Source organism: Pongo abelii, chromosome 17 (assembly GCF_028885655.2).
Source record: "Pongo abelii isolate AG06213 chromosome 17, NHGRI_mPonAbe1-v2.0_pri, whole genome shotgun sequence".
Classification (NCBI taxonomy): domain Eukaryota; kingdom Metazoa; phylum Chordata; class Mammalia; order Primates; family Hominidae; genus Pongo; species Pongo abelii.
Genome location: NC_072002.2, coordinates 76,156,220 through 76,183,560, shown reverse-complemented (window position 1 = coordinate 76,183,560; position 27,341 = coordinate 76,156,220). Strand labels below are relative to the sequence as shown.

At 40.3% G+C, this 27,341-nt stretch overlaps 2 protein-coding genes across 6 annotated transcripts in view; one reads left to right on the top strand and one right to left on the bottom strand.

Annotated features, from left to right (window-relative positions):
• Positions 1-14,208, bottom strand: part of CDH20 (cadherin 20) — a 223,938-nt gene extending 209,730 nt beyond the window's left edge. The window contains exon 1 of the mRNA XM_024236041.3: positions 13,811-14,208. The gene's annotated coding sequence lies outside the window, so the exon portion shown is untranslated. The remainder of the gene's footprint in view (positions 1-13,810) is intronic.
• The window catches only part of RNF152 (ring finger protein 152), a 945,877-nt gene that overhangs the window by 555,451 nt on the left and 363,085 nt on the right, over positions 1-27,341 (top strand). The gene's annotated exons all lie outside the window — the stretch shown is intronic.

Genomic DNA, 27,341 nt, shown 5'->3' with positions numbered 1-27,341 from the left:
TTTGTGTACATAGAATTTGAAACAATGAATATTCCAATTTGCCTTGGAACCAGAGAAATGTTCAACAAAGCATGTGTGTGTGTGTGTGCGTGTGTGTGTGTGTGTTTTTCGAGGCAGGGTGTCACTCCACCCCAGCTGGAGTATGGTGGCATGATCTCGGCTCACTGCAACCTCCACCTCCCAGGTTCAAGTGATTCTCATGCCTCAGCCTCCCATGTAGCGGGGATGACAGGTGTGTGCCACCACACCAGGCTAATTTTTGTGTGTGTATATATATATCTAGATATATATATCTATATGTATCTATATATATATAAATAGATATATATCTATATATATATAGATAGATATCTATCTATCTGTATATATATATATTTAGCAGAGATACGGTTTCACCATGTTGGCCAGGCTGGTCTCAAACTCCTGGTCTCAAGTTGATCTACCCACCTTGCCCTCCCTAAGTGCTAGGATTACAGGCATGAACCACTGAGCCTGGCCTGTTTTTGTGTTTTTGATAGTACTAACCACTCTGGGGACTGTTAGACGTGGGGTTGTGACATTAACATTTGTTGGCAAAAAACTTCCTCGGTTAACCCTTTCCACACATTCTCCCATTCCTTGCTCTCAGACTATCAAATGTATAAAATCACAGCAACTATAAAGGAACAGAAAGCAAGAGCAAAAATGGAACCGATGGACCATTGGGTTATCTGGTACACCCTGCAGAAGATAAGCCCAGCACTGGCCAGGTGGGTACAGCACGACAGCACCCCAGATGGACATGCTGGGAGGAGCTGAAATGAGATAGGAAGTGGAATAAGAGCAACTTCCAAGCTTGGGCACCTGGACTTCACTTATTTGACTTTTCTTTTGAAAAATTAAATTGCTAGATCCAGGGCTTACCTGTGTTCAGCTCAAATATAAAAAATCACTCACCTACTCAACTGTAAATTATTTCAGATCATTTACAATTTCACATAATCCTGACCTCTTCTTTTCTCTCAATTAGTGTAGATAATGATAATTGAACTAAACTATGTAATTAACCTCATATCTACCTAGATTTTTCTTTTTTTGCAAAACCTCAAAGAGAAACGTGTGTCAAACTTGTATTTTATTTTAATATTTTCGTTTTCCTTGAAAATTCTACTCTCATAAATAAAGAATACTTGTCAGAGCTATGCTTTTCAATTTTTTAAAAAACAATTTTTTTCTAAGCTCCTTCCATAAATTGTTTATTGTTCAATATGGCTGTGACTTTTCAATGCAGTTACTTATTTTTCATGCCTTCAATTTGGTGTAAATATTTCTTTTACCCAGAATCAAATGCATAATAGGTTTCCTTTCATCTCAAGGATGCAAGTTATTTTGTTATCTTCTATGGGAAATTAATAATGGTGGGGTCAAGGTGGGGAAGGAAGTTAGCAGATCCCTCTAACTTAACGACTGCATATTGTAATAGAAATAGCTCATAACAATGATGCAATTCCTCTCTTCCCTTCTGATAAACAAGACCATGACTTAGTGGTCATTCTTTTTCTTTTCTATTTCTCACTTACTCCTGCCCTAGTTATTCAGATACCTAGCCAATGACTTCTAAAGGTGCCACCACCTAAGGTCAGCTACGCTTTCCAGAATTAGACATAAGAGTAGAGATGGATGCCATAATGACTTCTGTCACACATTGGCTAAAGGAACTTGGAAAGCCCAGGGCCAAGGTACTGGCAGCACTTGCCTGGTATATTCTTCAGTGGTCATAGGATCTGTCTGGTCTTAAGTTTGGTGAATCCAGAAAGGGTGGCACCCCTGTTTCCTTCCCATGTCAATCCTAGTCTGTTTTGTCCAAATCCCCAAACAACCTCTCAGATCTTATGTTCTGGGTGGCTCGTGGAGGATGGAAGGGCTACTCTCCTGGGTTCGCACTCCATCCTGCGTACTTCTTAGAGATGTTTCCCATGATTCATTAAGACATCTGGGTTCTTGATTCAGAACATTTCCCATCATGAAGTATCCTGAGAGCATTCTTTTATATAGGTTTTCCCCTAAGAAATAACGTAAAAACCTAGGGTGAAAAACATCGATGTGCTAATCTCCATTCCACTTCACAAATTCATATAAATGTTCTTCAAGCCACAATTTGACATGAAGGAATGGTACACTAGTGAGCAAATGTTATGGTAAGAGGTTCATTGAGACAGTTATTTTAGCCATGTGCCTGGGCGGGTTGTGAACATTCAGCCTAAAACTGTCTCATTAACAGCAGATGACCCTGGTCACTGACAGGTGAAGAAATGGGTCTTTCCTCAGCTCTGCAAGCCACAGGGCCCAGCAAAGCCTCTTGGCAAAATAACCATCCCACCAAGAGCTGCATAAGATGCTTTTTAAGTCCTATGATAAGTGCTTGGGCTCCCTCCTACAGCCATCTTGGTACTTTGCAAGAATGGTAAACATAGACTTATAGACTTCCATAAACGTTTAAGTGCATGTGAGCACCAGGGCAGCAATAACTTTAGACGGCAAATGCTGAACAGTGTTTTAAGTCTTTTGCTCAATATTGTCCGGAACGGTGGGCATGAAGCAGTCCTACCTAAGAACAGGAAGTCACCCGATTTAATTTGCAACTAAATCAGAGTTCACTGGCACAATGGTTTAGAGGTTTTCAGTGTCTTTCTGGCATTGAAATGATAAAGGCAGAGAAAGTAGTTTTCAAAGTCAGTTTGGTTTTATGAAATGTTCACCAGAATAATCATAAGACAGAAGATAACCAAAGGAGATAATCATAATCAGAAGACAGCATGATCTGTAATGATAAAATTATCTTAAAAAAAACCCTTGACCATTAGAATTTTCTGAACTTGTGGAAACGAAAGTCATGATCTTGTTTTGCACTAGTGCCTTGCAGTCTGGAGACCTAGGTTCTAATTCCCTAATTTATAGAACAGCATCTGAAATGCCATTACCAATCTTTCTTCTATAGACATTTTTTAAGCCCTAAAAACCTTATTTTGCTCATTTACTTAAAGTCATCTCATGGTAATTTGCACTATTTGAAGGAAGTGATATCATGGTTAACAGAAAACAGCAAATAATTTTTTAAATGACGTATTTTATTCTTCGGAAGATATTTTAGGTATCTGCATTTAAATAGCCATATGTCTCAAACTCTAGAAACTGGCAACATTTCAAATTACATAGTGCATCCCTGCTGAAAGGATGAGGTGGTATGCTGTAGTATTATAGTTACAAAACAGGCTTCATAATTTTGGACAGACTCAGGTTCAAGCAGTAAGGCTAGAATAACTAGCTATGTGATCTTGGGCAACGTATTTATCTTCTCTGTGACTTCATTTCTTCAGCTACTAAATGGTGATGATATTTGTACCTCATGGCATTATCAGGAATTGATGGGATAATACTGATGAAGTGCTTTTGACAGGGCTTGGCCCATGGCAACTGATTCTTATTTTATATGGCATATGGTAGGATCGTGTTTCCTGTGTATTCCCTCTAATTTACCCCTCTGAGTAACTATGTGGGTTAGAGAAAATAGTACATCTCGCTTTTCTTAACAAAATTACACAGAGTAGTTTACAAGGTCAACCAATAGCCTCTAAGAAAGAGTTCGCAAGCACCACAGGCTAGGAAGCACCTTGGAGGACCTCTGATACCTTCCCTGATCTGATGTCTGTGCTCAGACTCCTATAGGCCAGTCATCTGCACGTTCCCCTCTGGCTGCTGGGAACTCACTGCTCTCCAGGAAAGCTCACTTCAATGTAGGGCAATTCACCATTAGGAAGCTCATCATTTTGCTAGGATAAAATATGCTTCCCTGGGATAAAATATGCTTCCCATTCATTGACCCTGGTCCAGGCCTCCATAGCAATGTAGAATAAATATATTTTCTATTTCACATGAAGATATTTCAGATACTTGAAGAGGATTATTGTGCTCCCTCTAAGTCTTTTCTGTGTCCGTTCAGCTATTTTGAAGACCTTCAACCATTTCTCATGTGGAAGGCATGTTGTTGAGCCCTTTCCCAGCCAGTGGCTACTTTCTACACAGCTCAGGTACAGTGTGATGAGTGGAAGAGAACAGGACATCTCAGTGCACCCTGATCAAGAGAAAGTAAAGCAGGTTGGAGCTATCCCTGGAAACACTGGGTATCTAAAGGCCTGAATTTGCATCCTGGGTCTGCCTTTCTCCAGCAGAGTGGTCTTGGGTGAGGCACTCAATCTCCACATGGTTTGCTTTTCTCACTGGCACATGTTTGTGTTCAATTTGATCTAGTCATATATAGCGGATCATATCAGCCTTTTTGACCCCATTTCTTCATCTAATATAAACTATTCATTCAGGTTTCATTAAATTTGTATGACTGGCATACCATGATGTGCATGTCCATGCCACAAATTAAAGCAAAATGTAATACACGGCAAATCCAGCTAGAAGCCTAGAGCAGAGCATTGGGAACCTGTACTAGGGTAACCAGGGCTTCAGTGGTTTGTTAAAGAAGTACTTGTTGTGCACTGATTATGTGCCAGGTAAGATATTGGGTTCAGGGCTTATGAAGATGAACAAGAGAGTTCCCATCCTTACCCTCAAGGAGCTTGGAGTCTAATAGACCATCTATTAATGGGCTTTTGGGGGCACTGTGGACAATGCCCTTTCAACCATTGTTCCAGCTTTTGTTGGTACAAAGATATAAACATGGCAATCCCCTGATCACCCAGTATGGTCCCAAAGGAAACCAGTTTAGTAGGGAAAAACCTGATCTTAATGAAGGCATGTTGACTTAATGATTTTTTTCTCCTAAAGTTTTGTCCGATAGATATCTTTTTTACAAATCATATATAATGTGGCTGATGTAACCATGGGAACTATCTACATTATGATCTGGAAAATAGATGCCTTACTCTTAAATTGAAAATGTATACTATAATAAGGAATACATCAAAATTGAACTTTACTATGGCAGTGGTTCTCAACTAGGCGTACTTCTGCTTCTGGATTTGACATTTGGCAATGTCTGGAGACATTTTCCGTTGTCCCAAGTGGGAAGATATTATTGGTATCTAGTGAGTAGAAGATAGAGATGCTGTTAAATATCCTACAATGCATAGGGGACTTCCTGTTCCAAAGAATTTGCCAGGCAAAATGTCAGTAGTGATAGCCAGGGTGAGAAACCCTGCTTGGGAAGAGGAAGCAGTAGAACTGAGTGGTGAAGACCACAAGCGTGGGAGCCAGAGAGTCCTGTGTTTGAAACCTCTTGTGGTGACTACTTCATCCTGCCTCAGTTTCTGCATCTACAAAGTGAAGATGGTAACAATACTGAATTCAAAGAGAGGATTAGAGAGGTAATGCACATGAAGCACTCACAGTGTCTGGCAGAGAGGTATGGCTAAATAAATGGCGGTTATTTATTTATTTATTTTTTTGCTCTGTCAGTTTTTCCTCTGAATACTACATGTTTTGACATGAGTGAAATAGATAGATGTAGCCAGAGAAATGTATAACACTTGGTATTTCATGAAGAAATCTGTTGTTTTCCTGTGTTTAAAGAAACAACTCTAAACAATTTGATCTTCAAATGTTAGCCAGCTCCACGAGTCAAATAATATCCTCTGTGCTGAGCTGCCTGAAGTATTCCACTGAGATGCTAACTGCCAAATGGATTAATATTTTAATGACTGATCAAAGAGTTTATTTTCAAATATGAGTATGCCTCATATTTTTAGACTGAAATAAATGTTCCCAATATTATGGAGATGAGAGTATCAGCTAAGCATAAAGGTAGACGCAACTATAACACTTCAAAACTGTGATGTTAATGAAGATGTACTTTGGTTGCCAGCTATTATTTGCTTTAAATGCAATTTGATATTAATGGTAGCACAAAAGTGTTATTTAATCTTTATAAGACGAACATCCTTGGGAGATCTTGCCAGTTTGTGCAAAGTATAGGCATACATTTAGATTCTTACTTAATATTCCAAAAAAGCCTACAAGACACATGCTCTCAAGTGTGGTGCCTGCTTTCAATGATGTAATGATGGTGCCTCTGCAAATTGATATGAAGTCTTTGATGCAGGGAATCAAGGGATTTGAAAAAGGAATACTGAAAATTGTATTGTTTCTTGCATTAGAAAATGAAGATGAGATGCAATGACCTGTGAGTGTTTGTGTCTCCCCCACGTTCACACATTGAAATCCTAACCCACAATGGAACGGCATTAGGAGGGGGGGACTCAAGGCAGTCATTGTGTAATCAGGGTAGATAGAGCCCTTATGAATGAAATTCTTGCCCTTAAAAAAAAGGGGACCCCAGGGAGCTCTCTTGCCCTCTTTCTGTCATGTGAGAATACAATGAGATGATAGCAGTCTGCAGCTCAGGAGAAGGCCGTCACCAGAAACGGACCATGCTGGCACCTTGATCTTGGACTTCAGCCTCCAGGACCATGACAAATACATTTCTGTTATTAGTCGCCAAGTCTATGGTATTTTGTCATAACAGCCTGGACAGAGTAAAGCATAAGAGAATATTGGCACCGCTGTGGGAGGTGGGCATGGAGATGGCTGTATCATCCAGTTAGTTTCTCCTAGTCCTTCTCTGACCTTCAACAGTAGTAGGTAGGTGATACTGCCTACTCTACATGTTTATTCAAGCCATTTGCATGGAAAAAGATATCCTTTGATGCAAAGATTAAATGTTCATTTCTATCTGTTTTGTTACTCTTATTTTAGTGCTCAACATCTTTCAAATTAAAAAGAAACATATATTTGGTAGCCCTTTCAAATATAGATAAGATTACTTCTAAATAAAATTTCTTTAGCCAATTTTTAATTAAATTGCTAAAGGAAATTACATCTGTTGTCTTAAAAGCAAATTATGGTAAGTTCATCAATTATGTATAATATGTACAATTTAATCCCTTATTAGGATTGGTAAGGGGTTCAAAGATGCTGAGTTTACCAAGTGAAACAATCGTGAATATGATAAAAGATGTATGCTATTCCTTCAGAAAATATTTTGTATTAATAGCTTTGACCAAAGATTTGTATAAATATATCTATAATACTTATGAGTACACTTAGTGCTCAATTTATGTAAGCTGCTATTTAGTACGCTATATTTTTAAATTATTGGGGGAAAGTGGAAATCAAACTTTGGTTCTGTCCAAAGATACCAGCTAAAGAATAGCAACAAAAAACTCCTGTACCTCTTTCCATGCTATTTTGCCCACAACCTTAACTCTAATCCTAGTAAACAACCCTCTCTGGGAACAAGTGGTAATTGAATCTTCATGCTGATTCTATCCTGGCTTTAGCTCCCAATTATGCCAACGTATTACACTATGTACTGTTCTCTGGGAAAATGCTAAGACTACCTTGTTCATTCAGCTAAGGTCAGACCTTAAAAAAAAAAAAAAAAAGAAGGCTGAAGATTTAGCTAAAGACAATTTAGTTCCTAACAAACATCTGGTTTTCATTTTGGGTGGAAGGTTAACATAGCTTATTTTAGTTATAAACCAGGTGCAGGAACAGATAAGTAGGAGTGTATTAAGAATTAAGTTTTTGTTATCCTGTCAGATGTTGAACACAGAGTTGTAGTTGTATGGTTGGAGTGTTGGGGTGTTGGGGGCTACATGTCAAAGAAATTTCTATGACCTGGCCGGGCACGGTGGCTCACGCCTGTAATCCCAGCACTTTGGGAGGCCGAGGCAGGCAGATTACGAGGTCAGCAGATCGAGACCATCCTGGCTAACACGGTGAAACCCCGTCTCTACTAAAAATGCAAAAAAATTAGCCAGGTGTGGTGGCGGGCAGGAGAGTGGTGTGAACCCAGGAGGTGGAGCTTGTAGTGAGCCAAGATCATGCCACTGCACTCCAGCCTGGGCGACAGAGGGAGACTCCATCTTAAAAAAAAAAAAAAAAAAAAAAAAAAAAAAAAAAAAAATTCTATGCTCGTCAGATGTATCCATTGCATGGAATCAAATTATCACTTTATTAGTTACCCTTTAATTAGTTGATACAACAGAGGACATGCAGTTATTTAGTCATGATTGGTCTAAGACTCAGCACTTAATACACGAATGCAAAGATGGAAAGAATAGACACTGGGGGCTTCAAAAGTGGGAAGGCTGGAAGGAAGTTGGCAGTTGAAAAATTATTATCTATGGGGTACAATGGTCATTATTTGGGTGATGCATACACTAGAAGTCCAATCTCTCCTTATGCAATATATATATATGTGTGTGTGTGTGTGTGTAATAAACTTGCACATGTACCACTTGAATCTAAAATAAAAAAGACTCAGTACTTAAAGAGTAGAATCTGTTTATGTTACTACTTGTAAATAATAATTAATTCAGAGATAATACCACTTTTTTTATAAAGAGATATTGTACATTTTAACAACTTATATATGCATATGCCCATTTAAGAGTTAGGTAAAACTTAGAAAAAAAAACCCATTAACTTAAAGATTTCCTACTTTCTTACCCCGCTCGTGTCCACACCAGAATATTGCCAATAATTATTACTAACGGTCACAGGCAAGTCTTGTCAATTGAAAGAAATAATTCAAAGTAACAAGGACCATTCAAATATTTGACTAAATATTTGATTAAATATTACAAATTTATTTAACTTGAAAATTCAATTGATTCAATTTTATATTCCTTATTAAAAACCAAATCAACACATATTTTTAAAGAATCTGTTATGAGCAAGATTCTAGTTAGGAGTTGTAGAACTATAAAGAAGAAGAAAGGGCTCCCGTGCAAGATACCTCTTTACTCTTTGGAGGTAATGGCATTAGTCAGAATACACTCTAAACTTGTGATTAGATTGTTAAACATTCTTATAAATAGCAAGGATACCCCCATTTCAGGCTATGCTGTGCATGTTTCTGACATTTGCACTTTTGCATGATACTTTACATGCTAGCCCTTACTGCTTAGGAAGAAGAGATGAGTGGTATTGTTAAAACTTTATGTTTTAAGGATGTAATAGTTTATAGCTTCCTTTTCTCTTTTATAGTGGTTATTCAATGATATATTTGTAGGCCAGATGTCCTCTCTTTTATGATCTCTTAAGCTAAAAATAAAAATTACATATACCTTGAGGTGAATTGGATCATTTCTATTTTGCATTGCATTTGAGTAATGTTTCGAGTTGAATGTTCTCAGGGTTCTAAAATTAAATTAATCCATATGTAATTAGGAACATTCTTAACTAGAGAGTCCTGGTTAGCAAGAGATTGGCAGATTATTCTGAAACACTAGTTAGCAAACCATGGATAGCAATTAAATTAAAAAAAAAAAGAATAAAATGCTCTTTAAAATAGGTTGTTGCAATAACTTAATGTGGTAATATGATTTTCTATTTTTAATTGCTGTAGACAGTGCATTTTTTAAAGCAAAATTTTGTCTTCTGAGAGCTAGTTTTGTAATTTTGTACTACTTATGCTATTTAACACTTCAGTAAGTCTTCTGCTTTTGCAATCCCTTTTGATTTGTGATGGGTAAAATAAACTAAAGGTTAGTAAAGATAGTGTTGCACCTCTTAAGCAAACAGACAAGAATATTTGGAGAAACTAAGTATTTCTCTTTATGAGACTGTATGACCTTATGTTATACAGTTACGTTATATTTATGCTAATGTATAATGCTTTTATAACAATGCTTTTATTCCCAGAACAATTATACTTAACATTGACACTTAAAGATGTTCCTTTTTTATATTCAACTGATGCCAACTTTGCTCTATATTTCGTGTCAATATCAGGATTCAGGGAGGGCTGAACCTAATGAACACATGGTTCTTCATTTACCCCTCCCCAGACACCATGTGCTTAATGCTGTGTATAGTCCCTTATGTCTACATTTGCAGTAGTCATTTTAGAAGGAGTTGATGACAGTGCCTTCTTTTAGTAAATAACAATAAGTCACAGTCTCCTGAATATAAAACCTGTAGATGCTCAGTTGCTTAAGACCACCTTTATTACATAAAATATGTTTTCTTGGTCTCTAAATTAGTATGAAAATACAGAGGAGGTTGTTTCTTCAATTCAATGTGAAAGATTAATCACTGTAGCAATTTGTTTCACAATAGACAATAATTAAATGTCAAAAATGAAATATTTACTTTTTAAGTCTTATATGTCCAAGAAAAAAGTATTGGAGAAGCATAACAATCTGGTGCTATTTGCATATATGTTGATTGAGTTGACATGGAGTTTACGTATAAATAAAATCTATTTAATACTAGAATTAGGTAACACATTTATTTTTATTATAACTTCACATGCTGTTTTTAGAGGACAAGAAATTTTCCCCATATCCGAAGTAGAATGTGGAGGGAATAAAAAATGGCAGCCCTGAGTCTTAGCTCTCTGGTATTCTGGGGGTATGCCTTTGGGGGAAAGGGGAAATAAGGAGGATTTCCCAAAGTACCACTAAAGTAAAACAAATGAATATAAAAGTGATAAATGTTACTTTTCCATTTCTCTCTTCTCTTATTTTCGCCACCCTGCCCTACTGATGGCAGCACCACCAGATCACAATGAACAATTAACTGTCTAATTATTCTAGTCACACCAGCCCACAATGAAATCTTTATTCCGTGTTTACAGCAATCTTTGGCAGAGGCTGTCTTGCTGTTTCTAAACTAAGAAGAACTGCCCTTTGGCTCCTCTCGGCATCAGCTGCCTCGGTTTCAGCCCTGGATGCCAATAATCAGACTTCTTTTTCTTCCAAAGTGGACATTTTTTTTTAGGGTGAAAAGACCTATTCTCATCACCGCCCCCCATATATTCTGGCTGATTTATGTTCTCGCCACTGCAGCTCTTCCTTCCGTGTCTCTTTACGTTTTTCCTTTCTCCATAGAACACCATCAGCAAAACCCCATTTTAAGTCCAAAATTGTAAAAAAATGCTTGGCCAAACAGTGCTCACTACTATGAGGGAAAGAAAAATACAACTACTGGTTTATGGGTAGAGGGAAGTCAAGGGACTCCCTCCTGCTTTTCTGAACTGCTAATTTTCTGGCTCAAAAGGCATTCAATAATTTCTCCACCAGGGGAAAAACATGTCCACTTTTCAGTGGCTCTCTTGATGACTTCCAACTATTTACTTAAATCCACCAACAGCTGCAGGTCTTTGAGAAGCTTCAGAACTTGGGGGATATTTACAAATGTATAAGAGTCTGAGAGGGTATAGGGTACATCTGAGTCTCTTGGAGATGGTAAGAGAAGAATACTGCACTGTGACAGACAGGAAGAGAGAAGTTAATACCAATCCAAAGTCTAGAAGGAGGCAGTGCTTTTATCCAATGGAGGAGGGAAAAATACCTTGGTTAGCCCTCTGGGCTATCTCAGGGAGTCCTCTTCCTGAATCTGAGAGCAGAGGACAAGCAATGCTAGATCTGTTATCCTATGCTGCTCAACTGCTTTCTCCAGACGAACATTGCTCTGCTCTTTCAGGATAGTGGCGTCTTCCTTCCGATTCCAGTCTCTGAACCCTGTGTAACAGTTCCCCTAACAACTCTCAATCTCTCCTCTCAGCCCTCAGCACTTACTACAGTCACATCGCCTTTCCGGTGAGAACTGGGTCATAAAATTTTACAGGGCAGAAAGGTAGAAGGGGGCGTTTCAGTAGTATAAACACTGATTAAATTTCCCGGCAACTCTCCCCAAACGAAAGATAATTTTTCTACAAGTATGCACAAGAATGTCAAGAATGCTAAGTCATTTTTATGTTTGTACTTTCCTTTTCCATTTTAATTTTACACTGCCACATGGCACACATGCTAAAAATGTATCTCCTTAACCTGCAGTGTAGCAAACTTTTCACAAAACATTAAAATGGCATATTTTATAGACTGTCCTTTCCCAGGATGCTCAAGGCATTTTTTTGGGTACAAAATTAGATCATCTCATGACAACTGTCCTGTTAGAAAGGCACAGTTACTTGAGTATCTGCAGGGAGTGAAAATCAGAAGCACTGGAAAGAAAGGTCATGCCAAAGTCAATGGCCAGAGCCTCAGTAGATGCTGAGAGCTTGGTTCACAGCCTAAGTAGACTCTAAGAGCTCGGTTCCAATTTATAATACTTCCCTCCTGCTCTTCATTTGTCTCTTTTTTCTCTGGCAGGAAGGGATGTGGCCAGCGTGGAGGCTTGACCTCATCTCCTGCACTCAGCTTAACTCTGCCATGCTGTTCTCCCACACCCTCGCCCAGCTTTCTGCTGCATCAGCTGCCCAAGGCTGCGCCCTGGGCAACATCTGAACAGGGTCAAGCCAAGAGTTGGCAACCACAGGTGCCCTTATGGATTCCTCCAGTGTCAGGATCTGAATCCTTTCAGCATGTCCAACGAGACTGCAAGGGTAACACTAAAGGGAAAAGATTTTCCCAGGTTGTATAAATAAATGAAAGGGAAACGCTGGGTCAACTATGGAGCTCAAGATGGTTATGCCTTCAGTGTTCCCCAGCCAGAGGCGGCTGAGGAAGGTGAGCAGATAGGAACATAATACTCATCTATAAGCGTGGGTTCAAACACATCCAGTTTCAACTTTTTGTTGTCCTTAGGTAGATCCAATTCCTTAGCTAAGTCCCTGACAGAAGCACAGCTCTGAGTGGGTAATTTCCTTTGGTGGAAAGACACACATCAGAGACTAAAAGAGGTCCGGGGACATTTCATTTGAGGGGAGGCGGCTGCAGATTCAATTTGCAGGCGATTTATAACAATCAGAAAAAAACAAAATTGTTCCTGGTGCTCGTGCCAATAACAAGAGCATTAATAATAGTAGCAACAACATAGTAAACTCCGAATCTACCAGGCGACCAACTCCCAGATTCTCTGGTGCTAGCCCCTCTCACTTACAGCCTGGTCTCAGCAGAAACAAATGAAACAAAACAAGGCTCTGGCGCTGCCTCCGGGCTGCCCTCCAGATTTCAGCCCCCACTGCTGCCCCAGAGGCGGATAGCTAGGCAAAGGCTGCTGCAGTCTCTCCGATTGCTAAGGACACGTTCGGACTCCTCCGTAACGTTTTCTTTGCAAATCTGAAACTTTCACCCTACTTGACCCCCTTGCCCCTGGCTCTTCCCCCAGAGTAACTACAACAAGCAAAAACCAACCAGCGCGCGCGCAATTCAGAGCTTTCCTTGGGAGTGTCAGGGACCGAGGACAGGAAATCCGGGGAGTTGGCGAAGTCCGGCAGGTGGCGGGGACGCGAGTACCCACCACATTCTCCTCCCACAGCCGAGCTCCGGCGGGGGCGCGGCGCGAGGCGCGGACCAGGGATCGGCCCCGTAGGTGCCTGCACCTCCCCGGAGCCTCGCTCTCTGGTCCCCTTCCCGGCGCACATCTCTGTGCGAGGACCGCGGCCACCCTGTCCCCTCTGCAGGCGGAGGGAGGCGCCTCCGCCCGCGGGGCCAGCGAGGGTGAAGCCGGTGCCAAGCGCCCCCACAAGCCGCGCTCCTGGATCCCCAGTCACCATCCCCAGGCGCGCGCAGTCCCCGCTCCCAGCGCGCCACGTCCTCCATCTGCCCCGGTGCACCCCAGCTTCCCTGCTTCCAGAGAGCAGCTCCCCGAGTCCCGGCGGCCCCTTTCCATCCCCTTCTTCCACTAAGTCCGAGGAAGTCGAACTCGGAGCGGCCGGTAGGCTTGCCGAGGTGGCAGGGAGTTGCTGGGAAAGCGCAGCGCGGAGCGGGACCGCGCGCGGCGCCCGGGGCTCTCGCCCCAGAGGGCTGGCTCGGCGCGCCCGGAGTCCCGAGCCCCAGAAACGGGGCCCGACCCGAGCCCTCTGCGTTACCTGGCACGGCCGGCGACTCTCCGGAGACCTTCGGTCCTGACTGCTCCAGGGCGGGCGTCCTGCTCACATCGCTGCCTCCCCCACTGGGTGGCTGGTGCCCCGCTGGGTCTCTTCGCCCCTGCTCGCGGCGCTGTCCCCGCCCCCCACCCCCCTACCCCTTCTGTCAGAAGTGTCACAGCTTGTCTGCCTTCGGATGTTTCGCAAAGTCTCCGTGCGGTTGCCAGGAGTTGGGGGGCACTGCCAAGTGCGTCAACCCCGCCGATGCCCTGCCCTGCCCTCCCGCGGCCGCCGCGTTCGGCCTGTCCAGTGAGGAGAGCCCCCTGGTCGCGGTCACCGTCCCCCGAGCGTGGCGCGCGGTCCGCTTCCCCTCCCTCGCGCCTTCCCTAGCCGGAGTGGCTGCTGCCTGCCTGTGCCGCGGGTCCTCATTCCCCTGCTCATGAATATTCTGACAGAGGCTAATGCCGCTGAAGTAAATTGAATTAGCCAATTGGTGCCAGGAATGTGCGCTCCTTCCTTCTGAGGAGCTGTCTGGAATCCCACCAGATGAAAGCAATTAACGTCCGGTTGGCACCCCGTGGTTTAGACCAGTGAGGGGCAAAATGGGTTAATTCTTTAAATGCAGTTTAGATACCGCATTTAAATGTTTCAACTCTTCTATTGGCTGAGAACGTAAGGAAATGTTAAGAGGAAGAGAGAAGAAAGGGGATGTGTGGACGTGGGGAGGGGGGCGGGGGTATTTACATCTAAACTTTCCCCTGAAGTTGAGGTAATTATTTTGCACAGATTCTGGAAGAGGCAATTGAGGAGTAGAACAGGATAAGGCAAATAAGATCAGAAAGGAAATGAGTACCAACCCAGGTTTAACCTTGACCTTGAAGGTGCAAAAGACTAATTGTTTTCAAGAGGAGAGGTAGGGGAAGATGCATATGTGAGGGAAACCTCACTCATCGACTTTCAAGAATTTCTTCAAATGCTCAGATTTCCTTTTCTTTTTGTCCTCATAGGAAAATCTTAGAGTTTTAAGCCTTTAACTAGAGATGGGGTGGAGGTATATTAAGGGTCAGAAATTTCTGAGGTGGAAGATGAGACCACCCTTCTGCCCCAGATGAAGAGGGTCCCCCAAATCACACAATACTGTGACAGGCCCATTCCAGAAGGCAATTCCAGTTCTGTAGTTCAAGTTCTTATTTCTGAGGTCAGAATACACAAGGTCAAAAGGAGAGATCACCTCTCTCCTGTCCTGATTCCTACCCTAGAATGTCAAGTTATTGATGACAACTTGGGTTTCACAGTGGCTGGAGGGGGACTTTTTGCCCGATGCAGTTTCTACATTTCTCTTCAGGCAAGGTGCTTGGAGGATTTCCTCCCCCATCACTGATTGTAATACAGCAAGTTATTTTGATTGAATTGATAGGTTACTAAATAATCTATTTGTACAACTGCTCTGTGGCCAAATGATCAATGTGCGTAAAGAACTGATAAAATGATATATATAAATATCCAATAAGATTCCCAAGTGTGTGACAATAGAAATAGTATCCCAGTTAAGGCAGTCATGCCATATTTTAATAGCTTTCAGCAGGCCTAGAATTAGAACTCATAGTTATAACAATGATTATTAATAGCAGAATAGCTAATGTTTATGGAGAACTTGTTATATGACAGACATGTGTTACACATGTTATTTCATTTCATTTTTCCAACAACTCTATTCAGTCTAGACTATTATTTCTCTATTTTAATAGATGATGCAGGTGTGGCTCAAAAAAGTAAGGGCAGTTGACCCTTGAACAACATGGGGGTCAGGAGCACTGACCCTCGTGTAGTCAAAAATCCGCATATAACTTTTGACTCCCAAAACTTAACTACTAATAGCCTACTGTTGTCTGGAAACTTTATGGATAACATAAGCAGTCGACTAACACATATTTTATATGCTATACATTTTATATGCTGTATTCTTAACAATAGTCTGGAGGAAAGAAAATGATATTAAGGAAATACTAAGGAAAATGAAATGTATTTACTGTTCATTAAGTGGAGGTGGATCATCATAAAGGTCTTCATCCTTGTTGTCTTCATGTTGAGTAGGTGAAGGAGAAGGAGGAAGAGGGAGGCTTGGTCTTGCCCTGTCAGGGATGACAGATGGGAGAAAATCCATGCCTAAGTGGACTCATAGAGTTCAAACTTTTGTTGTTCAAGGATCAACTGTAGTGTGTCCAGGTCATATAGCTCATAAGTGGGGAGGTCAACTTTGACCCAAAGGACTCTGATTAGTGGTCCAGGGCCTTCCGGTCTCTAGCAGCTTACACTGTCTTCTTGTCTAAAAAGAAAATTGCTTTCTTGGTGTTTTGTTGAAGTAACTTGTTTTTGGTGATCAATTTCTTACCCAAAATTTAGAGAAAATCACGAGCCTTTTCTTTTTTCGATAGTGTGATGGTTAATTTTATGGGTCAACTTAACTGAGCCGTAGGGTACTCAGATATCTGGTGGAACATTATGCTGGAAGTTTTTGTGAGTGTGTTTTTTGGATAAGATTAGCATTTAAATTGGCAGGCTGGGTGAGGCAGATTGCCTTCCATAATGTGGGTGGGCCTCATCCAATCAGTTGAAGGACTGAATAGACCAAAAGGTTGATCTACCCTCAAATAAGAGCTGGCTTTTCTCATGTTTTTATAGGTTCTTATGAGAAGTCTTTGGGGTGAGAAATGTCTTCTTTTACCTTCTACAAAACGTGTGTTTGAAAACTTTTTTTTACCAAAATTATATTCCATTTACTGAAAGGAAACAGCACATTATAAAGGGCTATTTCTCTGCACAGAGCTTGTGTCTATTTTTTAGGACTAGATATTTGCATAATTTTATAGGTCTTATGAAAAGCCTTTGGGATGAGAAATGTCTTATCTTCTACGATGGTAAAATTTTCTGGCCTGATGGAAAGAATTTTCTGGCCTGATGGCCTTCAAACTCAGACATCATCTCTGCAGATTATGGATTTGCTAGCCTCCCTAATTGCATGAGTCAATTCCTTATACTATATCTACCCACCTACCTACCTACCTTTAGTTGGTTCTGTTTCTTTGGAGAACTTCAACTAATACAAATTGATATATTCAGTAAACACAACTATTTGTGAATCTCCCATGGATATCAAATGTCTCCATCTCCCAATACACTGGTACACAGTGTGCAGTTTTTTTACTTAAGATTTTCCAGGCCTATTATTAATAAGGTCAGAACAATTTTATTTTTCCTGTTTTTTTAAACATGGGTGAGACTACCAGACTGAAATAACATTTTATATTTCAAGTACTGAAAATGGACTATAATATATTAGATTAAAGCAAAATGTATAGATATTATATAAAGGGAGAAATTTGAGTATTATAATTTTAGGGATAAGAATGATCAGCTTAAATCTTTGAATTCAACAGTTGTTGAGTACCCACTAAATGCAAGGCACATGTCTATTCAAATGTTTTCTGTTCAAATCCACAGTTAAATCACTTTTAAACGTTGGGGATCTGCCATATTTTATTCTCTGAAACTTTGGGTAGTTTAAAACTTTTTATGTTAAAAAAGTGTATGACTGTTTCATTCTCATATTAAATACTGATGATTTTCCCAATCATGATTCCTCCCTTACAATGCTCTGTTAGTTCTTCCTTTTATAGAGAGAATCCACTTAGGATTTAGAAGCAACATTTCACAGAAATGTCTTTCGATGTTAGAATATGTATTTATATGAATATGTTAACATGATTTTAGAGCCATAAAATGTTATCAGGATGAGTGCTTTCTATATTTCCTCAAGAGTCTCAGTGGGCGGAGTTGGGGGAAGACCACTGGAGTCTGAGCGGGGACACTGGCTCCTTGTTGCGGGTGTGGGCCCTCTTGGACAAGCCATTCTTCTTTGGAGTGAACCAAGTTAGTGAGTGTGCAAAGTGGAAAGAATAATACTCTCTTTACTGAGTATTTGCTACTTGCAAATTGCTCTCCCATATGCTTTCTCATTCCATGTTTCCGGCAACCCTATGAATTCAGCATTATTATCTATATTTAATTGATGAGGAATCTCAAGCTCGCAGAGATTCAGTAACATTCAGAGCTTCTCCTAGGAAGGGATAGAACAGGGACTTTAATACAAGAACAAAGTCACCTTCTCAGTGAAACTGTCTTTGACATCTCCCTCTGCCTTCCCTCCCTCAGCCCTGCCATGCACACACACACTTCTTTTTCCGGTGGAAATAACAATTCCCTCCTTTGTGCTCCCTTAGGACATCTAAGATGTGTAAATAAATAGTTACAACACAATGAGTTGTTTCTACCAGTAATCAAAAGCAACCTGAAGTCAGAAACTTTGTCTTAATAATTTTTGTGTCCCCAAATTTAGCTGAATGGGAAGCACTCAGCACCAACACCAGTCCTATCACACTTCTGAAAATGTGTTCCATTGACTCTACTGGGCTATCAGGAATAAATGAAATAGTTGGTAGGTGTCTGGAAATTTAAAAATACCATATAAAGATATTATTGTTATTCAAAAGTAGATTCCGAAACAAGTATAATAATTTCAGCCTTGACCTCTGGCTGATAAATTCTATGGATGAGAAAAGCGTTTGATAACTTTTATGTCAGTTTCTGTTTTTGGGACATGGATGGATAACACTTGCTCAGATTATAATCATCTGATATAATAGTAGCACTAAACTGGCCCATTAAGCAAGAAGGTATTCGTCTGGGAGAGGTGAGTCAGAATGTGTGTGTGTCCGTGTGTGTATGTGTGTGTGCATGTGTGTGTGTGTGTGTGCAGTCTTTCTGCATTTTAAGAGTATTTTTTCGTGAATAAGCAGTCTCAGCCACTAGTACAGCTGTATTTCTCTAAAGAAGGGCTCTGCTTTTCTCATATAGGATGATCTTTATGAAGCACTCCCAAGGTTACAGAGTTAATGACAGAGCTGAGGCTCCTGACCCCTTGTTCAAGGCTATTTTCACTACCCCACACTGGCCCTGATTGGCAGCCACTGCCCATACAGTGTGGTTTATGGTTTTAAGATTGAGATGAGAGATAAGCAGTTCAATACCTCATTATAATTAGTCTCCTGAGTCAGCTAATACCCTTCTGATGCAATTTGGCAATCTAGATTATTCAGTATTATCCATTCAAGATATTTTTGGATGTGTAATGATAATTATTTAGTAGAACTGATGACAATGACACACCAAAAACACTTTTATGCCTTCATAGCCTGTCTTTTCCATACATATTCATTAATGAACAGTTGATTTAAAAAATACACACAGACAACATTCACAAAGTCAGGAATTCCTACTAATCTACAGATTATTTTCTGTAGCAGTTGTATATAATTCAGATGATGTTTCTGGACTGATTTTATTAAGGACATTTGCAGTTTTGTGTTATCTTACTTTTGTTTTTGTGTAACATACACTTATTTTGTCCTTTAAATTTATGGGTTAATCCGTGACTTTCAGTCATTTTCAGAAGAAGAAATTGGTTCCCTCACTGTAGATATCTGTCGATTCCTGTCTATGTCTCACTGTGTTCATGAATAAAATAGAGAAAAAATGTATCTCACCACCATCACCTCCAAGAAGAACTAGCTGTAGAAACAGTGCTTGTGACAACCTTCTTAAGTTGACACTACTGATCCATTCCGTTGAATCTGACACAATGTCCTTGCCATGGGCAAGGTGCTGTGCAAGTGATTGTAAATGTTTCAAAGAGGAATAAAACCAATGACTGCTCTCAAGGAGTTTATAATCTGGGAGAGGGGCCTTGATATTTAGCAAAAGAAAAGATCTAAGGCAGAAATGGAGATTTCCTAGTAAAGGATCTAAAATGAAGGGCTGTGGGGGCCCCGTGAGTAGAGAAAGATTCTTTTCAGTAGGGGAGGGACAGAAGAATGTTCCATGGAAGGAGTGATTGTTCGTCTGGTTTCTGAAGAATGGACATCATTTGGATAAGGGGAAAAGGGTGGAGTGACTGTCAGTGGTAGAGACACGGAGCTGGGAAAGCACAGCAGGGATTTCAGGGACGGCTATGATTGCATCGAGTCCTGGAACACACGACATTAAAAGGAGATAAGACTTGAAAGGTAGGTGGAGCCCAGAGGGCCTTAGACACCGTGTGGAGAAATGGATATGTTATTCTAAAGGCAATGAAGATGGTGCTGCTTTTGAGCTGGGAAGTGACACAACTACAGCTGTTTTTTTATTTGAGAGTGGGACATTTCACAGGCGGGAGACTGAAGGGATGGGGTGCAGGTGGGAGACTTGTAGTCGCTGAAGCAAGATGTGATAATGGCCTGAACCAGGAACCTGGAAGCAGGATGAGAAAGGGGAGTGGAGATAGAAAAGAATCACAGTGTGTGTGTGTGAACACTACACTGAAATGACATTTCTACCTACCTGTCCTGGATGCCTCACTCTCAACAACGCTCTGGCACACACTCATACACACATGCATGCACATATATGTGGACCCATGTATCTCACACTTGCACACACAGGCATGCATGTAATACACACACACATAGCAAGCTCTTCAAGAGTATGGCTTGAGTTTTTCTCTTTGTGCCTCAGCACCAAGTGCAGTGCCAGGCATTTTGTTGGCAATAGATAATTGCTGGCTGAATGGAATTAAAAGCGACTGATGTGGGGCATCAAGAAAAATGAGAAATTGTAAAATATCGATCCTGGCTAGTGTTGGATTTCGGTAGGCCGGCTACAAATATTCTCCTATGTTCTTTATTAATTGGTGTTGGAAAAAAGAGCAGGCCTGGGGTTGAAGATGACTTTGGATTATAGAAATGTCGGAGAAGAAGAAAACATCTGGCGGATCTGATGGTGAGCATAGCTGGAAAACCACGTGGCTAGAACATAGCTCCTCTCTGACGTCTGAAAAAAACTTCTCCTGTGATCTGGCAAACATTTTATCAGGGTTTTCTTTTAATCATTTAAAAGATATAGTAGGCAGAATGATGGTTTTATAAAGATGTCTATGTCCTAATTCCCAGAACCTGTATCTTTATGTTACATGGCAAAAGGGAATTAAGATTGTTAATCAGCTGACATTCAAACAGGGGAATTGTCATGGAGCGTGTGAGTGGGCCTATTGTAATCCCAAAGGTCCTGCAAAGTGGAAAAGGGAGACAGAAGATGCTGAGTCAGACTGATACCAGGTGAGGACCCTGCTACCATTGCTGGCTTTGAAAATGAAGGAAGGGGCTATGAGCCAAAGAATGGAGGTGGCCTCTGGGAGTTTGAAAGACAGAAGCAATCTCTCCAAGAGCTCTCAGAAAGGATCACAGCTCTGCTGACACCTTGATTTTATTTCTAATGATACACATTGAGATCAATGTCTTCTGACCTCCAGAACTGTAAAATATTACATCTGTGCTACCTTAAGCCACTAAGGTTGTGTAATTTTTTATAGCAGCAATGGAAAACTAATACAGAAAGGATAACCAGCATGCTTACTATTTTGGATGTATTGTAATATTTTAGGGTACTCAATGCCCAAGCTACATGATGAGCTACAGTTATATGATGTCTTGAGATTCAACTATAGAAATATGTTTTGTTATGAAATTCCCAATCCTGGTCTGAAAATAATATATGTGACAGCTTTAGTGGTATGAAGGCAGAGTATATGTTCTTAGATTATGTCATACTGTGTGCGACAAGGAGACCCATGGTTTTAAATTAAGTTTCCTATACAGCCCCTCAGACAGTACTCCTAGGTATAATGCTAGCATCTCGAGAGTTGTGAAATATAGCATCAATACATGAAGATCACAATGTGTGTTTAGAATCTTGTTTGAGTCACCCAATTTGTGTTTCACTGAAACTAAACAATCATGTTCAAATTGTCATTCTTATACTTCACGCTTGAGTAGCATGTCTTTTGAAAGAATGCGTTTAAATAACTTCTTTTCTACTTTCATTATTGTTATTTGTATCACATTTGTCATGTGAACTGATTAATAATTCAACAATTAGAGTAATAATAATATTAAATGTTATATCTTTATATAAAAATGTAAATTGTCAGTAACTGAGTAGCAGTTTCTGTGTTTTAGCATTGTACGGGTCTGGACTATTATTTTAGTTTTGGCGCTTCATCAAAGCATGAAGTAAATAGCAGAAAAAAATCATACGAAATATATTCACTGTTAAATTCACATGTACACTCAGCATGATATATATGCATGATGATTACTCCTTATTCATAACAAATCTCTTAAAAGCTGGGTAAGGTGCATGTTATTTAAAAATACACTAATTCCTAAAATTAGCATGGACTTTAATTTTTGAACAGGAACCTCTGGGAAGTGAGTAAAGGCTTTACATATAGATAGAATTACTGCAATTTTTGATATTCAACGACAACGAATGTTAAGAGAACACAAAGCAGCCTAAAAATAAAGTATAAAATAGGATGACTAATTTTATGTGGAGAGGTTTTACAGATGAAAGAAATTCAATTTGCAAGTCTCTTTGTAAGTAAAAACTATTTGTTATTCTTGATGTTATTTTTAAATTCTTATGCAACAACTAATTGCAAGAAAGAGCTCTAAATATGCTTATTGATAACCCATTAAAGGCAAAGTTGCAGATTACTTAAATTAGGGGATTAATACTATATAACACTGGGAAATTAATAGCCACTGTTTACCTATTTGTTTGTCATTGAAAAGCATTAGGAAAGCAAAGGTAGTCGAGTGCAGTGGCTAAGAAGGCTGCCTGAGGATTCTCCCAGTCTGAGTTTGAATCTGGGCTCAGCTACTTGCCAGGGACCTTGAGCAAGTTAGTTAACTTTGTGCCTGTGTTTCTTCCTCCGTAAAGAAAGGTATAATAGTAGTACATAACTTATGGGGTTTTTATGAGGGTTTAATTAGACCATCCATGACAATTGCTTAGCACATTCTGGCACAGAGTAAACACACGTTAGAGATTACCCACTGTTATTATTTTTTATTGATACATAATAGTTGTACATATTTATGAGCTGCAGATGATAGCTTGATATAGTCATGCACTCTGTAATGATTAAACTGGGATAACTGGGATATCTATCACCTCATATTATTCCTCTATGTTGGGAACATTCCAAATCTTCAAGCTATTTTGAAAATATATAATAAATTCTGGTTAACTGTAATCATTCTACTATGGGATTGAACACTAGAACTTATTCCTTCTATCTAACTGTATTTTTGTAACCATTAACCAATTTCTCTTTGTTCCACCCTCTCTTCCACCCTTCCCAGTCTCTGGTAACCTGCATTCCATTCATTTCCTTTATGAAATCAATTTTTTTATCTCCCAGATATGAGTGAGAACAAGTGATATTTGTTACTATTATTAATACAGACTTATAAATATCCCTGTGCTTTATGTTTTTTAGTATCATTATCATCAAGAAAGGAGATTGAAATATTTTGCTTAATATCATTTGTGCTGTTGTTAAAATAGCAAAATTACAAAATTTTCTAATGTAAAGGATCTTAGGGAGGGTCAAATATCTAACTCTCTCATTTGATTATTGATAAAACTAAACTTGAGAGTCAAAGACACTTGCCCAAAGTCACACCATTTATTCCTCTCCATGTGCATATGTGCATACTGGGTGATTCATATTCATGAATCATGTGGATTCGTAAACCAAATCAACCCTACAGAGCCAATTAGTCTGATTCTTGTTCTTACAAGGGGCAACAGGATTTGTCAGTGTGAGATACACAGAGGGGAGAGGGACAAAATATTGGAAATTGAAATGTTTTTCACACAAGGGCAGCATGCACTGAACCATCCAACTGTGAATATTTGGAAAGGACTTCTTTAAAAAAAATAACAAGAAAAGTGCTTACCTCTGAAAGTAGTGAGGTTGTAAATTTATCCCGGTTTCTATATGTCAAATGGACTTCAGGCAAGTTCTTTTCTTTTGCTTGCATTGTCTAATCTATAACCTGATATCTGATCAAACTATCTCCCAGGATGTTTAGGAGCTCAAAATAGATCCATCTGTGAGAGATATACCAGGAAGAGGTTTCAGATGTCATCTCAATTGCAATGGGAGACTAAGAGGCCAACAGAGGCAGTTAGAGCTAGGAGTATGCCCAATTCTTACAACCTCTTGGGGTCAGTAATCTGTATGAGTACTGTGTGCTGAAACAGAGTATTTTGGCTATGACTTTTTCGCATGGTTAGAGTCCACTACAGTGAGAACCTGGAAGGGAAGAGACAGCAGAAATGTGGAAGAGTGAGGTGAGAGTGAATAACGGTAAGGGAAAATAGAATGAGGAGGAGAAAGTAAGGGAATGATTGAAATCCTAATGGCCAGTTTGTCTGTTTTGCCTTTCATATAGTTCATAAGTAAAAAGAAATAGAATAGAGAAGGAAAGAAAATCTAGAAAGTTTGCGAAAGAAGAGGAGAGCATCGTAACATGCCATTCCAGGTGCTTTTTGTTGCAAGGATTCTTTTGATGAAAGATAAGAAGAGCTGTCCAACAAGAGATTATGTGGCTGGGTACCCTATCAGTTCACTTAGGAGGTACCCAAGGGAAATATTTTTCAGTAAATCAAATATTTTTCAGCAAGAAATTTGATGTGAGCTTTAGATCAATAGAGAAAATAGATTTATTTTGGAGAATGTATAGGAGAAAAAGGGACAGAACTCTTAGAAGAAATTTGTGATTTTATTTAGCATGTTTAGGGCTAAAAATTCTCACCATTCTTTCCAGAAATAAAGCAGTGGGATTGAAACAATCGGGCCTTCTTTGGGGATGGTGATATTTTTGGAAAGGAAAAAGACAGATTTGGGGATATAGAACTATAACTGCAGGAGAAGCTGGAGTTAAACCACATTCCAGGAACTTTTCACCTAAGGGGCAAAGGACTATGGGTTTGTGTATGATGGGGCTGATGATGTTGAGGATGACACCAACAGTAATAATAACAACGCATTTACAACACGTATACCATGTGCCAGAGACCGTACCCAGCAATTGCATACATTATATCACTTAAGATGAAATAATAACCTGTCAAACCACCACCATTTAAGATGGCCTCCACAGATGAGGACAGGCAGGCTGAGACACGTTAAGCTTATTTTACAAGTCCACAGACAAACGAATTATAGGTGCAGCTTAAGAAATTATTCCAGGAAATATGCTGTTCGTGGAAGCCTTCCAGGTGTGGAGAACAAGGGCCCAGGAGTGATGTCTTTATGTTGATGGAGAGTCTCTGTGAGGAAGAAGGGCCGATCTTCCCTACTGTCTGAGCCCAGCCAGGGGCAGACAGGAGGGACAAAACAGGCGCCATCTGCCCTCACCGGTGCATGGGCGCCACCTACAGGTGTAAGGCGAGATAGGATGAGGGGAGCCACAGAAGACCGAAGGCAAAATGCAGAGGATGGGAAATGGGGAGGGGGTGAGTATTATATAGATCATTCAGAAGAGCTGTCAACAGCATGGGATTAAGACAGCCCTGCTCAACAATGGACATGATAATCCATTGCCCCAGAAGACGGGTCCATAGTGGAAGAAAGAAGTGAACGGGCCTTCTAGAGGTGTGCACTGCAGAGATCCAAGACCATGAGAATGACTAATCCATAGAACATGGGACCCAAACCCCAGAGGTAAGGATATAGGAGAAGAGAACTAGCGTATCCCCTAGGATAAGTAGGAGAAGGTGGAGGAAGCCTTGTGGATCTAAGAAAAGTCATCTGTCCCTTCTTCCAATTTTAAAGCAAGTAGCTCAGGCACGTAAGAAGTGAGTGAAGCTGACTCCTGGAGGGCTTCAGCACGCAACACCAGGCAAAGTGTAGCCTGAAGAACAGTGGTGCAGTACTAAGTGGGGGTTTCTGCATACTAAGAACATAGGCCTGTGGTTTTATAACACTTGTCAGTATGATTAAGCTTGGGGTTAGGTGTGGGTTGGTTAGAGCTGGGTTAGTGCTAGATGAATAGTTGTCCTAAAGATGCGTGAGATGAAATCTGGGAAGAAGTTTATATGGAAGTGAATCAAGAACAAAAAAGGTCAAGTTTGTGAATGTATTGAATAAGGAAGTGTATCTCGGGGGAAAAGGTGAAACAATGGAAAAAAAGAGTGACTGATAGAGGTGACAATTTAATCAATGTAAGAAAATAGATTGAAGTACTTCTTTCTTCCTTTTTCTTTTTCTTTATACACATCCACCTCGGTGTCCCAGCCCGCCACAATAATAATAGCATTAGTTAATGTTGACTGAATGTCTACAATGCTCTAGGAACTGTTTTAAGAGTCATATGTGCTAGCTCATGTATTCCTTCTGACAGTTCTAGAGGTGCTACTCTTATTGCCCTTCATGTGAAAAAGGACATCAAAGGCAGAGAGGCAAAAAAAGCACACTCAATGTTACACAGGTAGTAAGAGCTAAAGCATGAAATGCAGTTCAAGAGGTGCTACTCTTATTGCCCTTCATGTGAAAAAGGACATCAAAGGCAGAGAGGCAAAAAAAGCACACTCAGTGTTACACAGGTAGTAAGAGCTAAAGCATGAAATGCAGTTCAAGTGTTGGGATTTCAGTCTATGCCCATTACCGTGATACTCAATTGCTTCTTAGTGCATATCTATCCACCTCTTTATAGGCCAAAATATATTAATGAAATGACACATGACCTCCCCAAATGGACAGATGTATGTATAACAAAAATATAAATTGTGACTGCAGAGTGTGCAGAGGAGCTTATAGTCCTATCTTACTCTTGGGGCTACATTTGCAGGGTTATTATAGTGGTAACCTATAGCTGCACACAAATTATCCCAAATTTAGTGGCTTACAAACCAACCAGAAACATTTATTATTTCATAGTTTCTGTACACCAGAAATCTAGAAACAGCTCGGCAGGGTAGTTCTGGTTCTGAGTCTCATGAGGTGAGAGTTAAGCTGTTGGCAGGGGGCTGCAGCCACCTCAAGGCTGTACTGGTGGAGTGTTGTTTCTGACTCTCTCCGTGGTTGCTGGCAGCCCTCGGTATCTTGCCACGTGGCTTATCCCCAGGCTGCTAACTTGGAAGCTGGCTTCCCTTTTCTCAAGACTGCCTGAAGGTGTGGCAGCTGGCTTCCACAAGAGTGAGCAATTCAAGAGAGATTAAGGGAGTGCCCCATACAAAAGTGCAGCCTTTTTATAACCTAGCCTCATTCACCCTTGCTATATTCTGTTAGTGGGAAGCAAGCTGCTCAGTTTAGCCCCCATTTAAGGGAGGGGATTACACAGATCTTGAGAACCAGAGGTGCCATCATCATTGGGGAATGCCCTGGCCACTGTCATGATTATGCTCTCTTAGCAAACACTTTTGTCTCTGTTTCTCCAACTCCACTTTCCTCTTTTTCACTTCCTGCAGTGATGGAGGCCTTTTAGACTCCATCAACTTCTCTTCTCTGCTCCCTCCTTTGTCTGTCTTTATCTGTGTTTTTTCACACTTCATATGCTTCCTGGTCAATATCCTACCTTCCCATGGC